At 38.2% G+C, this 15,157-nt stretch overlaps 1 protein-coding gene across 1 annotated transcript in view; it reads right to left on the reverse strand.

Annotated features, from left to right (window-relative positions):
* The window catches only part of beat-IIIa (beaten path IIIa), a 32,641-nt gene that overhangs the window by 13,573 nt on the left and 3,911 nt on the right, over positions 1–15,157 (reverse strand). The gene's annotated exons all lie outside the window — the stretch shown is intronic.

Raw genomic sequence — 15,157 nt, forward strand, 5'->3', positions numbered from 1 at the left:
ACGTGAAAAACTGAGTTCGTTTCGGTGGGAAAAAGAGAGAGAGCGAAAAAAAAAACAAATATTCACGCACACCACCGCAGAATCACACTCACACACAGCAAACCAGACGCATATGCATGTGTGTGTGGTGTAACGTGCAGCGCCGCCATTGAATTTATCACATTCACATGCAAATTGCGCCAAACGACCTTATTATGCAAATTGCCAACTGCAAATGGAGAACGAAATTGATTTTCCTGCATTTGCGAATAAGGAAGGCGAAAGAAAGGCAAAGGAAAGGGACTCATGCACAAGGAACTAGTGGGCACAGTGGTTACCCGATAAGGAAAATGAATTACTACACGGAAATGTGTAACTTACACGATCAGTTAAAATGGCGAATTTAAGAGCAGTAAATGCGAAAATAAAAAGGCCAAATTGGAAGTGTTTAGAGAATGGATTTTGACTTCATTTACGTGTGCCTGAGACTTGGTCACCTACCACTTAATTATTCAATAAATATTAGTAAACTTATGGAAGAGTTTATATTTTAAAGTGCCTGGCTGGCATAATGACTTATTTTATTGGATTTATCCATGTTCTTTATATCATTTTCCCTTAAAATTTAATTTAGATCATTTTTATTTCTCTTCGTTTTTAAGGATTTCATCTCTAGTGAAACCAAGGTGCCATATTGCCCTCATATGACTATCTACCTGCTTCTCTCCTTCACTTTTTCCCTAGTACTAGGAGTGCGGACTGGGAGGTGCGAAGAGGAGAGGATCTGGTGTTGTCTATAGCATCGTTCAACAGTTTTGCGACATTCGGCAAGCCACATTTATATGACAACTAGCGGCTGAGGATAAGGCAGGCAGACCCACACCTTAAGTGGGGCAAAAGCGAGAGGGAGTGTGGTTTATACAGCGACAAATGGCGAATATATTGAGCTGTCACAGGGCCCACTCAAAAACCCAAGCCGGAGGTTATGCAGACAAACAGACACACACAGAGGCACTGTGACACAGTGGCATCTGTAATATTGAACAATGTGCACACAAATCGGTGGTCGAGGATACTTGAAAAAATATCTATTAACTCTCTCTTTCTCCTGTGACTTCAAAAATAAATATATTTGTAATTTAAATAAATATAAAAAAATAAAATCAGCTCGGCAAACTAGGCGTATGTGTAATATTATGACTTGAGATATTACACATACGCCCTGTAAGCAATAAGGTTGTGAAGTAATGTAAGTAAATCACTTTTTCTGTTCTACATTAATAAAAATATTTATTCTTATCCCAATTCTGACACAATTACTGCAATATTTTTTCGAGTGCTTTATCCAGTCACAAAAAGGGACAGTTGTAAGGAGAGCGGGAAAAAGAAGTGGAAAATCGCAATCGGAATCAAAATCGCAGTCGCGCCTTCAATAAAAAATACGTTGAATACTTTCAGCGTGTTTGCCGGCACGTGTGTTGGTGTTCTCGTGTGTGTCCTTCTGCCTCTGTATGTGTGTGTTTTGGTGGCAGACAATTGGCATAAAAAATGAAGAAGAGACGGCGTTGGCAACCACAAAATGAGTTAGTTGTTTGCCTTTTTGCTGCCCCACACACACAATCACAAAGAAATATACACATGCAGGCCGCCATTTGGGCTCGAATATTTTATAGCCCCGAATGCGAAACAGCAAAAAACAACAATAGTCATGAATTATAAATTCATTTCCGTGTCGGCATATTTTTGTTAACCCAACAGAAGAGAAAGGTATATAAATGGAGTAGATGATGCCATAAAATGTGCTAATAAGCTATGGATTTGTGCCACTCGGCGCCCGATAAGGTGAAGCCAAGAAGAAGTCGTCACAGTTTCTTTATATTTTAAAAACAAACAATTGCGATTTAACAATAGACATATATTCAAGAAAAATATTCGTATTTCTTTCAAGAAAAAATACATTCGAAATACATACATTCGTTTTTACTACATATTTAACTATTAAATATTTAATAAAAAATGTCTAAAACATTGTAAGATTCTAGTAGTTAAAGGGGATCATCCTGATGTCCTGCCAGGGGAAAACGCCCATCCGTTTTTAGCGCCTTAATTGCAGTTGACTGGCATTTGACTTCGCAAATTGGCCTGGGACATTACTCCCTGCCTTCCATTTTTCTCTTCCTTTTTCCCAGTGCAACCCTGCCTGCGTAAATGGTGTGTGTCCTTTTTTCTGCAGCAGACTACAGTAACAGCAACTGACTGCACATTAAAAATTAAAAAAGGGAACTTGAGACAGCCGGCAAGAGAGTGGCAGCAGTGGGGCGCAATGAGTGTATGAAAGGGGTTTTTCCTTTTAGTAAAAATGTAAGCTTATATTTAGAATATCTTAAATTCTGTTTTATGATATATATTTAATTTTTTATATTTTATAATACATGAAAACTTAAAGGAATCTGAACTATATAACTTTACCTCTCACAAATAACTTAGTGATATACATACATATTTTTTGGTTTAAATAAATGTATAGTATTGTAAACATATTTACAATATAATTACATGTAATTTTTACTAGTTACAATCTAAAAGCCTGAGGGACTTTTTAAACTCCGTACGCTCCTGACTTTGCGAAAAGGAAGGGCTGAGCTGGCCTTACTCAAAGGCAAAAGCCAAAAGCTAAAGCCAAAGTCGGAGAAGGAGAAGGAGCCGGAACGGAGGCATGGAAAATATGGAAAGGGTATGGGGTCTAGAATGTAAAAGAACTTTGCCTACAACAGCCAACAGCAGCGAGGAGAAAAGTTAAAAAAAAAGAAGCAAAGTAATTTCATGCATCGTTTAATTTTCATTCGGGTTTAATTTGTGCAACGCCCACCCCGTACCTAACCCTCTCCATTCCGTAACTCCCGCCATTCTCACCATATCACCATAAAGAGTTCCTTGATGGCACTTCTTCCCCTTTTGCCGGAATGTTTGTAATTCGCCATTTAGACCTAATACTCAACAGCCACTTCCAGCTGAACTGACAATTGAAAGAGCAAATGAAATGGGGGTAAAAGGGGTAAAACAAATGTTAAGGAACAAAAGAAAAACAGAACGCACGCAGCTGAAATTGAAACCAACGGAATTGGCAGACAAATAAAAATATATGAAGCGCAACTTCCAAAGTATTTGTATTTTATGTAGGCTTCTTTAGACCCCCTATAGAAAAAACCAATTTAAAATATAATTAAATATATAATAATTTAATAAAAATATTTGTTAAATTTATATCAAAGTTCTTTATAAAATTCAAATAGTTAAAATATTCCATTTCTTTTCCACAACCCCTCAAATATTTCTTTGTCATTTTCACACGTCCAAATAGACAACTTGTCCGGACGCCAAAAATTGTTTCTACTTTAATGAAGTCAATTTTGGAAGTTGCTCCTGCCTTTCCCCTTCTGCCTTCCAAATTTAGTAGCCACCCTTTCGCAACCCCTCTACCTCCTTTTTGTAATTGAAATTTTTATAGTTGTCGCACAGTTTGCTATCTCCAAGAAAAGAGAACGTGCGGGATTGGGGGAGAAAACTCGGCTGAGACAAACTTTTATCAGCGTCAGGCGCATTCTTTAAAACAATTTTCAGGGGTTGCCATCCCCCACCCACACATCCTGCATCCCTTCTCCTCGAGAGCCGCAACAAATTAATCCCTTTATTTGCATAATTGAAAAACATCAACTGAAGCAGTCGAAAAATATCAAGAACTCCAAGTCGAATGGCCGGCGGGTAAATGTCCTTACAGCAAAGGGGCACACTGAAGAAAATTTTATAAATATTGGTTGCCAAGAATATAGAAAGAATAAGTAAACGAATCTGCATACAATATTTAAAATTATAAGAAATCAAAATATCATTCAATTTTGTGGTAGATTTTTATCAAATTTTTGAAAAAAAAGAGCTAAAATCTGCCAAAACATGTATAGATTGACTCTGCTGTTGAAGCTAATCAGAAATACAAATACTTTATAGGGTCGGAAATGACTTTTTCACTGCTTTTCCAACATCTAAAATAGTAATATCCTTCAGCAGTATAAATAACTCCTATAGGAATATAAATAGATATCTAAATTGAATCTCCATAACATTATAACCTCATCTCATTTTGTATTTTCTTATACCTTGCTCTAAATAAAGTCACTGGGATTTTTTCTTAGAGTGCCAAGGGACAAAATGTCGCCACATTTTAATGTTGTTGGCGGCATCACAGCCCTGGGGAGCTATTTAACATTTTTCCAACACTTTGATAATCGCACTTTGCGGGCAGATTAATTATTTACGAGCGCCGTGTCCTCTTCTACCTGAGTTCACTCGCATCGTTTAACCCGCAGACAGACGGAAGACAAGCGACGGAAGACAGCCGACGACAAAAGCCCAAAAGTTGTTGTTAAATCTTGGTAATGCCTAAAGCCCAGACCCCACCCCAAATCCTGATTCTCGAACGAACGCCGGGCCAAGTATATTTGTCGCCGGTCTTAAGAGATTGCGGCGCACAATTTCCGCGCCGGGTCAGGCGCCCCTCTGCCCACCCTCCCATGAGATTTTCCGGGGCGGAAAAGCCACCGCAAGACATCAAAGCGCGCACACTGAGGGCCAAAAGTCAACGCGAATCAGGTGAGGAATGAGAAATAAAGCAAGGCATGGGCCATGGAATGCCACACTTGAAAAAAAATATATATCGAAATGGAAAAGTGATTTAAAATCTGTTATTTTGCTTACTTACCCAATAACCTCTTTATTTAAATTTAAACTTAAGAAATATTCAAATACCATGTAAACCTTTTAAATAGAATATCATAAAGCAATCGAATTTTGTCTAAGTGTAGTTACTGGGCTGGCGGAAGCCACAATTGGTGACCCCGACGCATCCCCGGAGTTTACTTAGCTATCAAATGGTAATATTTCAATTGTGTACTCGTCGCTTGGAAATTGAAAAGAAACATTGTGCCGGAATAGGCCCCTAGATCATCTTGCCGTATAATTAAGAAGGTGGTGGGTTAACCGCCTCCCTCGGGCCCTGAATCCACTGGTGGCGCGGTAAAGGCGTCAAATTAATGCGTTAAATGCAATTTGCGGCGCTGAAAAGACGGCTTAAGGCGATGCCAAGTACTGGGCCCTTTGAGCCAACTTGCAGGCGGGCCAACTTTTACTTTGGACCCGGCCCTTTGCCATATGAATTATGCAGTCAAGACGGATAAGGAATGTGGGAGTTACATAAAATGAAAAGCGGTTTAATTTCTTAAAGAGGTGTATAGTATTAGAGAAATTATTTGAGATTTTCAAGGAAAATTGAAGAATGTAAAAGAAGAAATTTATATATTTCTAAGAAGGGAACATTAACAGAATATACCCACAAATAATTAAGGTTTTAAATAAGCTGCCTTTACTTTTATTAATTGAGTATTTTATATATTTCACTTGTGATGACTTATTCACAGAATTCCCCCATTATGGTTGCACTAGCTTATATCGCATTCATTTCATTCTCTTCTCCTATGTTCTTAAGACCAGCATTAATATTTGAGTACCATTCCCAATTCAGAGTTCTTTCGAATAGTAGCACATCATGGTCCCAAAAAAATTTGCCTATTGCCTCGAGGCCGAGACCAAAAGTTAAGCTAAAATATTGGCTGACTCTAGTTGGCCGTGGAGAATGAGCCTAAATACATAGCACAGAATTTGAAATAAAAGGCCAAAAGCAAGCTTCCTACCGACCAATTTTCTTAGCTTTTCCTTCCATGACTTTTTTTTCTTCTTGTTGTATTTTTGACTGCTTCTGGCATAATTTGAAGAACTTCCTATTCAACTTTTTCTGACCAGCCCCAGGGGATGGGCACACACCTTAGAAGAGAGACTTATATATATATATATATATACTGAAAAAGACAACTTGGCCCTGGCACATTACCATGCTGAGGGATATGCGATGTCTTGGACTGAGCGAGAGTATTATAAATAATTCAGTGGCCCGGTTCGGACCGCAGGCGCTTTAATGAGGCCAAAACGGACTTTGGCCATCAGGAGTTTAAGCAATTTTCGTAGCCCAGGCAAAGGTAGAGATATTTATGAAAATTTAACTCTCAGCTAAACTTTTTTTTACTTGTTTTTATATCATTTTTATTTATAACGGATTACACTTGGACAAAAGAGGGTATACTTGTGGGCAATGTCATAGATAGAGGGATATGTACACACATGGGAAAAAATGTATAAATAATTTGGTGTATTTTTGGTGCTTGTTTCGGCTGTATGTATGAAATATATTTAAACGAAATCATATATTCTATTAATATATATTCATGAATAAACGCGCAAAATTTAAAAACTGCATTTTTCCTTAGTGCAAGTGGAAAAGTGAAATTCAGATGGCTCGGGAAAATGCCAGGTAGCCGATAAAGGTAAATATACATGACATATCCAAATGTGGGCGGTGACCGTCTTGGGCGGAAGTTCTATGGCGAAGGAGGAAAAGAAGGTAAGCAGCCGCAATGCGTTGGGGAAAATCAATTTCGCATAAAAAATTCAAGCAAAAATTGTATGCCAACCTTTTTTTTTCTCAGAGAGCTCCTGTTTTTGCTGGAACTCAAGTAAAAGTTATTGCTAATATGTGTGTGTGTGTGTGTGTGTGAGTGTGCGCGCGTGTGTAAGGTAAGCATCTGTGTGTGTTTGTGCGGTGGCATGTGAACTTAATGATTATGCAAATTGGCCTATAAATCGATTGGCAATCGTCGGCATTGCCACAAATTGCCGTTAGTTTCCTCCAAGGGAATGGTGACAAAAGCTGAAAAAAGTAGGTCTATTATATTGGTCATATCCGATTATAGGCATTCCCTTTATATATATTTTTAAACAATATTTGAAAGAACCATTTTATTTATATTTAATTAAATGAAAATAATAATTATCAAACGATTTTAAAGCAATTTAAACTAAAGAATGGTTAGAAATATTTTTATGTGGCCAGGTCCTGTTAATTTTTAATATTAAATTATATTTTAAATATTATTAAAATATACATTTTCTTCACACAATTCAAGTCCCAGTCCTTATATTCAATATCTCCCCCGCTTGATGCCTTACGAGCTCGTCAACGCACTATAAAAATATCATTATCAGTGCAAAAGTTTGCTTATCAAAGATGACTTCGACAACAGCAACAGGACCAACAAAAAAAAACAAGAAAGGTTGAAAAAATGTGGCAAGAAATTTGCATATTCCACAAGACACAGTATAGAAGCCAAAGACACGCGGCTGCCACTGTCGTTGAAGTTGAAAAATGGCCAGGAAAGGCCAGGAAAATTGAATTGCCAACTGGTCGTCTGGGTCCCTGCACCCTCTCACTCCTCACCAAACTTTTCAGCTTCAGGGTGGGCTTATCATTAAATTCAAATATCAATCAATTTATCATAAAAAGGAACGAAAGCGTCAACAAAGAAGCCAGTCAGAGGAAGAAAAAGTGAACTGCAGCTGCTCGCAGGTTGAAGTTTCTCTGTCTGGAATCTAAAGTGCAATTGAAAGCGGATGTGCAGTAAATCATTAGTCTTATGATTTCAAGTTTCATAAATTCAGAATTTTCTTTAAATAATTATATATCTATATAATAAATTTCATCACAAAATGGTCTATCTCGAACCAAAAGACCTTTGAGGGCTTCATTGTGTGTGCGCAATATAATCACGCATTCTAAATACTAATTTATAGTTTATTTGATGTAAAAATACTCTATAAAGTATGTTCGGATAAACTTAAGGCTAACTAACCAAGTATCACAAAATCGATCCTTCCAACATTACAACTTTAAATGCAAAACCCGTCTCAGTGCCATAAGACAACTCCTGATGATAAACCGCAAAGAAAAGTCTGACCCCAAAGGGCGTCTATTTACCAGCTGACACTTGTGTCTCCGATTCCCTTTAAGCCTTTAAGTAAATTATTGCTAATGGCCTCCACACAATGTCTGGCATTGGGATCGGGAGTCGCTCGCCAGCAAAGTAATCACAACATTTGATTGATTGAAATCAATTTCCCGTCAAAGACATCTGTGGGTTGTGTGTGTGTGTGTTTCTAGGGTGGCTTGTGTTTATGCATATATTTGCTCTAGCTTGGTTACTCTTGTGGCCTCTAGCACTGACACAAATCAGTGTCAGAAAGCTTTGAAATAAATATTATAAATTATAATAAAAACCTTTTTAAATAAAGTTAAAACAATTTATACAATTTAATCTTACTGATACAAAAAATATATTATTTTCAGTGTATGGTAGGTGTTAGTATCTTCGACTTTGCGAGTACCATTAGATACGCTTGAAGTTAAGCGAGACGACTAACTGCTTCGTTTTCTCGGCTTCTCTAAGCGATTCTCCACGGCAGTTGCCATAGATGCCAGGAGCAGACAAGCGCCATGAGACGCATCGTTATCCCTTATCCCGAATTTTCCACCTTATTTTTATTTTCATCACCCACTCTGCGATTTTCTAATAATTTATCTCGTACATCTTTGAGTTGCTGCTTTATTCCGCGAAATTAATTTCAAACGAGTGGCTGACTGTCATTATCTAGACTCATATATGAATAATAAATGAAAATGCATTTGTCTGGAAACCTTAGCTCCACTCCGAGGCCAGGCAATATTTGCCCACATTGTTGGGCCAAAAGGAAAACAGAGCAGAGTACGTGGCTGGGATTTTTATAACCAAATCAGGGCACAGACCTCCCGCCCAGCCCTGAGATACAGCTGCTTTTTTGGCATTGCTTTTTATTGTTTTTTATGATCATTTGTATTCATCAATTTTGTATTGATTTGGCTGGGAGGGGGGGGAGGTAGGGAGAGCGGCAGAAGGAGAAGCGTTTATATGCCAAGGCAGCGAAAGGATAAACAAAACTTGGCTGAAGCCAATGAATTCTGATGTTTTGTTGCCTTCATAGCCCCCTTTCACCGATTTTCCGATTCCCCGATTCTCCGCTTCTTGGCAATTCCGCACAGCATCTTACGAATTTATGAGCTATAAAAACATCTGCCCGAAACGGACTTTGCCATCTCCTTGGGGCCACCCTCAACCCGCTATCTCCTGCTTTATTTCCCCCTGTGCGGTAAAGGCAAACAAAAGTAAAGTGCTCCACTTTTTGATTACTTTTTGTTATTGTTTTTATGATTTTTGTTTCTCCTACTTGGCTTTTATTTTACATTTTTATATTACTTCTTCCGGAGTTTGTGTCCCCCTTAACTTGCGTTATTTTAATTAGGCGCCAAATGCATAATAAAATAGATATTTGCTTTTTGAGTTGGGGCAGAAAGCATGTGTGGAAGAGAAAACGTAGGTTTCACAAAGATATCTTGCAACTGAATGAAAATATTTATTATTTTTGCTGAAGGATTAAAGGGATAACTCACAAAATTAAAAGAACATGGAGTAAACATGCTTAAATAGATTTAAAATCAAGTTTTAATGGTATGTTTTGCATATTTTTTGACCGGTTCATGTCTCTCTGCTTCATTTTCTTATTTGTGTTCAAATGAACAGTCAAAGATTAAATTTAAATTTTACATACTCTCTGTGGAAGGCACAAGTAAAGGAAATTTTGCATTGCATTTTATTGAATTTATTAAGAGCAGTGCAAATATAGTTGGTAATTAACTTTTAACCAGCAATGAGAGAGAAATATTAAATATTTAATAAAGCTGCGCGCGCATATTAAAATTGCATTAAAAATGTCATTGAAATGTTTTTTTCTTCGTATACCCACAGAGCCGAATTAATCCGGGAAAAACCCCAGGGGGGTGGTGAAATGGACAGGGGTTGGGGCTGGTGCAGAGATGCTGCGGTGGGAGAGCGTATAAAAAATTGAATATGCAGCCAACAGAATAACTGAATTCATAAAACGCATCGCCGTCAGAGTGAAATGCGGCAAAAATGAAATGTTAACAACGCCCAAAGCCGAAAAGTAGTTCTCCCATTTTCATGGAAAATAACGAAAAGAGGCGCATAAATAAATAAAAAAAGGGGGGACAGCCAGCGGGAGACTTTCGGCGACATCAAAGTTATTGACAGCTGTAAAGTTGGTGTAATCTCTACTTCCATTCCCACATGGTAAAATGTCAGAATTCAATTAAAATTTTATGATACATGTGCACAAGGCAGCAAAAAGCAACGACTCGAAGGGGGCGTAAAAAGTAGAAAAGGAAAGTTAAGCAGGCGGGGCTCAAAGTGGGAACTTTCGCTGTCATAATGAAAGGAGCCGAATGCACATACACGCGCACACAGGCTCTCAAAGGCTCATTGAGGCCATTGGCAGTTTTCCACACCCTTGCCTCGCCCCTCTGCACTTTTCCCAGATTTTCTCTTTACTTTGTGGCCGCGACAACTGCACACAAGTGCTGCGCATTTTTATTTAAAATCGGAGGATACCCTACCAAGAAGCTTAAGCTACATTAAGTGTCGGTAAACAGAGGAATTTAGTTAATGAAAATAAGAATTCTAATAATACTTTGATATCTTAAGTGGAAAACATTTTTGTATTCATGAAGCTCTAGGAAAACCTTAAATTAATTTTAAACACAAAATAAAGGTTTGTTTTTCTTACTTTCAAAGGATTGTTTTAATTCAAAACTTAATTATACGAAAATATTGAGAACAAAATATAAAAAGAATAGAACATTTAAATGCCGCCCAAGCTGGTGCCCAAAAATATTTTCCATGACAATCTGAAATTTTTTTTTGTTTTGCCATCATGGCTATTGCCCATCTTGAGCATCATTTGCGTGGCGATTTTTGCGCTGAGCTTTTGGTTTTTGCGCAAACAGCAAAATAAAACGAAAGTAACCATTAAAATGATGGTTATAATTTAGCTAACAATTTGGCTGGCATTGTTTTGTAGCAGGGCCAGCTGCTAATGCGGTTTTATTGTTATGGATGTGGCAGTATTTTTACCATTTTTATTTTTTGTTCTTTTCTTTTTTTTAGGAAACAGAACCGGGCAGAAGCCATTGAATGGGCTCTTGTGCAAGAGGATATGCAAATGGGTATGTTAACAGGATGTTGCAGCATGTTCGTCATAAATCCTGTGTGAGTTGCGTGGCCAAAGGCATGGGGGTGGGTAGAGGGAGTGAGGGCCACAAATCGACCATCTGCAGTGACCTTTCAACTGGCGGCCATAAAACTGTCCCGCATTCAGCTCGCTCCCTTCTGGGCCACTTTACTGGAACGAAAAGCGGATGCGATAAGCTTAACCCATCCGCACACTCACTGGAGGCATTGATTACCAGCGGCGGCCCAAATAAATTACGGGAACTCAGTGCCCTGGTCCAGTCAAATGGCAAACTTTCGCCGGCAACTTTCACTTTGGTAGCAAGAGTAGAAAAACCAAAAGCTGCCGCTGGAGGCGGAATTTTTACGCTCTATTTGCGGCGAACAGTCAGTGCCAAAAATCCACTGCATCTAACAAGGGAAAGGAGACTACCAGAGATAAACTTGAACAGGATACCCTGGAATTAAATTGATCAAAATTTCCGGAATATCCAATAGTTGAGTATTTTTAGGTTTTAGTTACCTTATTCTTAAAATATTACTAAATATTAAGTAATACTTTCCAAAAATTTATCTAGCAAATATATATTTTAGTAAGTTAGTATCTGCACTTCCTTTTCTCCCCATAGCGTACCCTTGAGGTATCCGTTAAATGGGCTTAAAAAAATAGTGAAGAAAACCAACATTGAGCTGGCATTTGCCATTTTCCAGGGCCGCTCTCGAGTGCGTCTCGATGGGCGCGTGACGGGCGGGGGCGTGGCAAATGACGCGTGAATAAATCAGCTCGAGCTGCAGGCACAGAGAGAGAGGAGAGAACGAGGCACATGTAAGTAATGTTTCCTTGGCCAGACAGGAGCCCATCCCTGAACAGAACTTCCGAGCCGTTTTCCGTGGGAATGTGTCCGAGGAAATGACACAAGTGAAAATATTTCAAACACTTTGGCCCGAAGTGAGCAAGGAACTTGGCCCGAGTGTGTGTGTGTGGCATCGATTGAATTGTCTTTACGCTTTGGTGAGCGGCTTACAGGACTCAGCCAGGCTCTGATTGCAAGTGTGGGTATCTTATTTACCCACACACACTCTCCTCCATCCGGTCGTCCTTCGAGGGTCTCAAGCCTTTACTTTCGCTTGCCTGCGCTTTCTCCTAATCAAGTGCTCTCTTCCGCAGAGTGCATAAAACTGTAAAAATAGCTCTGCTGTGAGTTTGAATAGGCGTAAGTTGGCCAAAAGACTTAAAGTAAGCATTACTTAACTTGCATAATTTTATAATATAACAATATTTATGAAAAACTTAAAGAGGTCAACGTTTAAAAGTGTTTTAACTAAAACACTAGTCACTTTCCATACTAATATTCCTGCACAATTTTAGATCATGTAACCCCATTAATCTTCTCTCTCTTATATGGGATCTCATCAGGAGATTCCTCAGCTCGATTTGCACATTTGATAATTTCTGACTGTGAATCCAAATCAATTTGCTGGCCATCAACGCCCTTGAGGTTGTGGGTTTGCCTGGCCAAGTCTGACCTGGAAAGGCTTTTAGCCCAACATTTGCCTTTTCCCCCCACCCACGGGCCTGGGTATCCTTGACTGTGCTGATTATTTTATGCCTGGACGAGCGGTCAGACGGTGTCATGTTGCTGCCGGCCCCTTGGATTTTTTGATAAATTTTCCATATCGTTAGCAGCAGCAGTAGCAGCTGATGGGGGAAAGCGGGGCGAATGAGAGACCCTTTTCAGGGCTCTCCATTTTAAAGGGTGTTTCGCCCCCGATTTCCTTTGCTCTTTTTCTTCGGGGTAGCTGCACAATTTGTTGTAATACAATATTTTCGCCATTAGGAGCCAGAAGTTCGGGGCAGGCAAATGGCCAAGTGGCAGCCAGTGGCCACTGACTTTGTTTGCTGCGCAATGTTTGCGCTTCTCTGTTTCTGCCAGCTCCATCTCCGCTTCGTCCTTTGGCTCCTTCGCTTACACTTTGAACCCTCGCGCATGCCGCAAGTGGTGGGTGCTGTGAAAATTGAGAGGGACGCCTTGCAGGATATTGAGTTTGAAAAACAAATTGAAAACATTCCATTTAATATCGATCGTTTAAGCATTTTGGAAAGCCACAGAAATTAGTTACACATTTTGGATTAAGTTAAACCAGACTTTAAGTTATATTTGAAATTCTGAAAATAGGTATCAACATATCATTAAAAATATATAATGCTTAAACAGAATCCAGGGTATCCTTTAACTGACCTTAACCTTGCTGATTTGTTCAGTTTATTTAGGCATGAACCAAACTTGACCCAATCGTAATCCGACCAAGTTGAGGAATTATGTTTCAAACATTCTTGGGTATATGTACTCACACATCTTCTTTATCCGTTTTTCTTTCAGTTTTCCCCCTCCCTTCCTCTCACTCGTTGACTGCCTAATGGAACGTAAAGTCTGCATGATTAATAGGCGTCAGTCGGTCGTTCGTTCGTTCGTCTGAGCCTCGTCAGACATTAATGCTACCAAGGCCCGAATATACACTTTTTTGGCTTCCTCCACGCTCTAATGATTTCAATAAAGCTATGCGAAAAAGAAAAGCCAAAAGAAGTCAGCACACGGGGAGCGTTTTATTTTGTTTCAATTTGCTTAGGGGCGTTTTCTGACCGGATCGGTCTGAATTGAACCCCAGTGAACCGAACAACAGGGTCCTGTTTGTCATGTCCTGCGACTTTGTTTGTTTTTGTCTCTTTTCCCTGGGCTTTTAGCTATTCCAGCTAATTGAAATGCTAGAATTTCCCTTGCATGCAAATATAACAGAAGGTATTTAGGATTTTATTAAATTTGTTTTATAAACCATTTTTCTATAGGATTATTTTCTTGAATAAGTAAATAAAAATTGAACTCTATATTTTATTTATAAATTCATAACTAAAACATAATCGGTTTAGCTTAAAAAACAAGAGAAAATGCCAAAAATGAATGCATTTAATAACATAAAATTAACTTTGCCAAATTAAATCGGTTTATTTTAACGTGTGTCAAATGCACACTAATACTTGTGCCATCAAATTGTTATATTTATATTTAATGCACACGTAATTTGGACACCAAATACATTTTATACAATTTGTTACGTCAAACTGCTGTCACCGAAAAGTGCCATGAAATATGTACGAATGTTTTGGATTACAGTTGCTGCTGATGAACATTTCCCCGCCCCTTCACACCGATTTCCCTATGATTTATTTGTGTTTGAGACACCTTTACTACCTGCTGCTTATGTCAACGACAATAAATTCAAGTGCAAAGTGAAACAAAAAATAAAATAAAGAAAATAGAAACAATCGAGGAGATTCCATCAATTGGCCGAGTGTGGAGATAAACTTCAACAAAAGCTTAGTGGCTCAAAATGTTTTTGTCTGGCAAACACACTCACAGGACATTGATACGACCGTGTGGTTCTATCTAATGTTGCAATCCGTGTGTCCATGTGTGTGTTTATGTGTGTTTGTGTGGTGGATAATCAAAACAAACACACAACAGGGGGAAAAAAGACTCACCCACACACCCACACACAGATCCACAGTTGCTCTTGGCCATTGTGGCGACACAGTTTTATTTAAACAAAAGCCTACTTGAGCTTTTGCTCAGTTTTGTCAGCAACAATTTAATGGCAATGTTTGTATATCTGTGTGGGTGATAACTAAATACATAGTATGGTTATTAGTAAAAACAATGTACATATATGTACATAGTCTCCTGGGTAGTTTCTACCCCAAATAAATAACAAGCCTGAATATTGCTACCAATAAGTAAAAGTGTTGGGATCTTGATTTAATTATATATATTTTTAAAGTTAGTTAATATTATTATCAAGTTTTCTTGAAAAATTTGAGAATATATAGTATAAGTTGAAGGGCTTTTATTAATTTAAATAATATTGTTTCTAGAATATTGTGAGATAAAATAGAACTTTTCAAATTAGTATTAGTAAAGTAGTAATTAAATTATTAATTTTAAACATATTCAAATGTTAATAAAGCCATTCTATCTAGCACTATGAACCGCACAAAATAAAATGCAAATCAATTACCAAGAAATTTAAATCTATAAAAAGAGGGCAGACCGCATTTTACATGATTA

The sequence above is a fragment of the Drosophila kikkawai genome, chromosome 2L (genome assembly GCF_030179895.1).
Source record: "Drosophila kikkawai strain 14028-0561.14 chromosome 2L, DkikHiC1v2, whole genome shotgun sequence".
In the NCBI taxonomy this organism is placed as follows: domain Eukaryota; kingdom Metazoa; phylum Arthropoda; class Insecta; order Diptera; family Drosophilidae; genus Drosophila; species Drosophila kikkawai.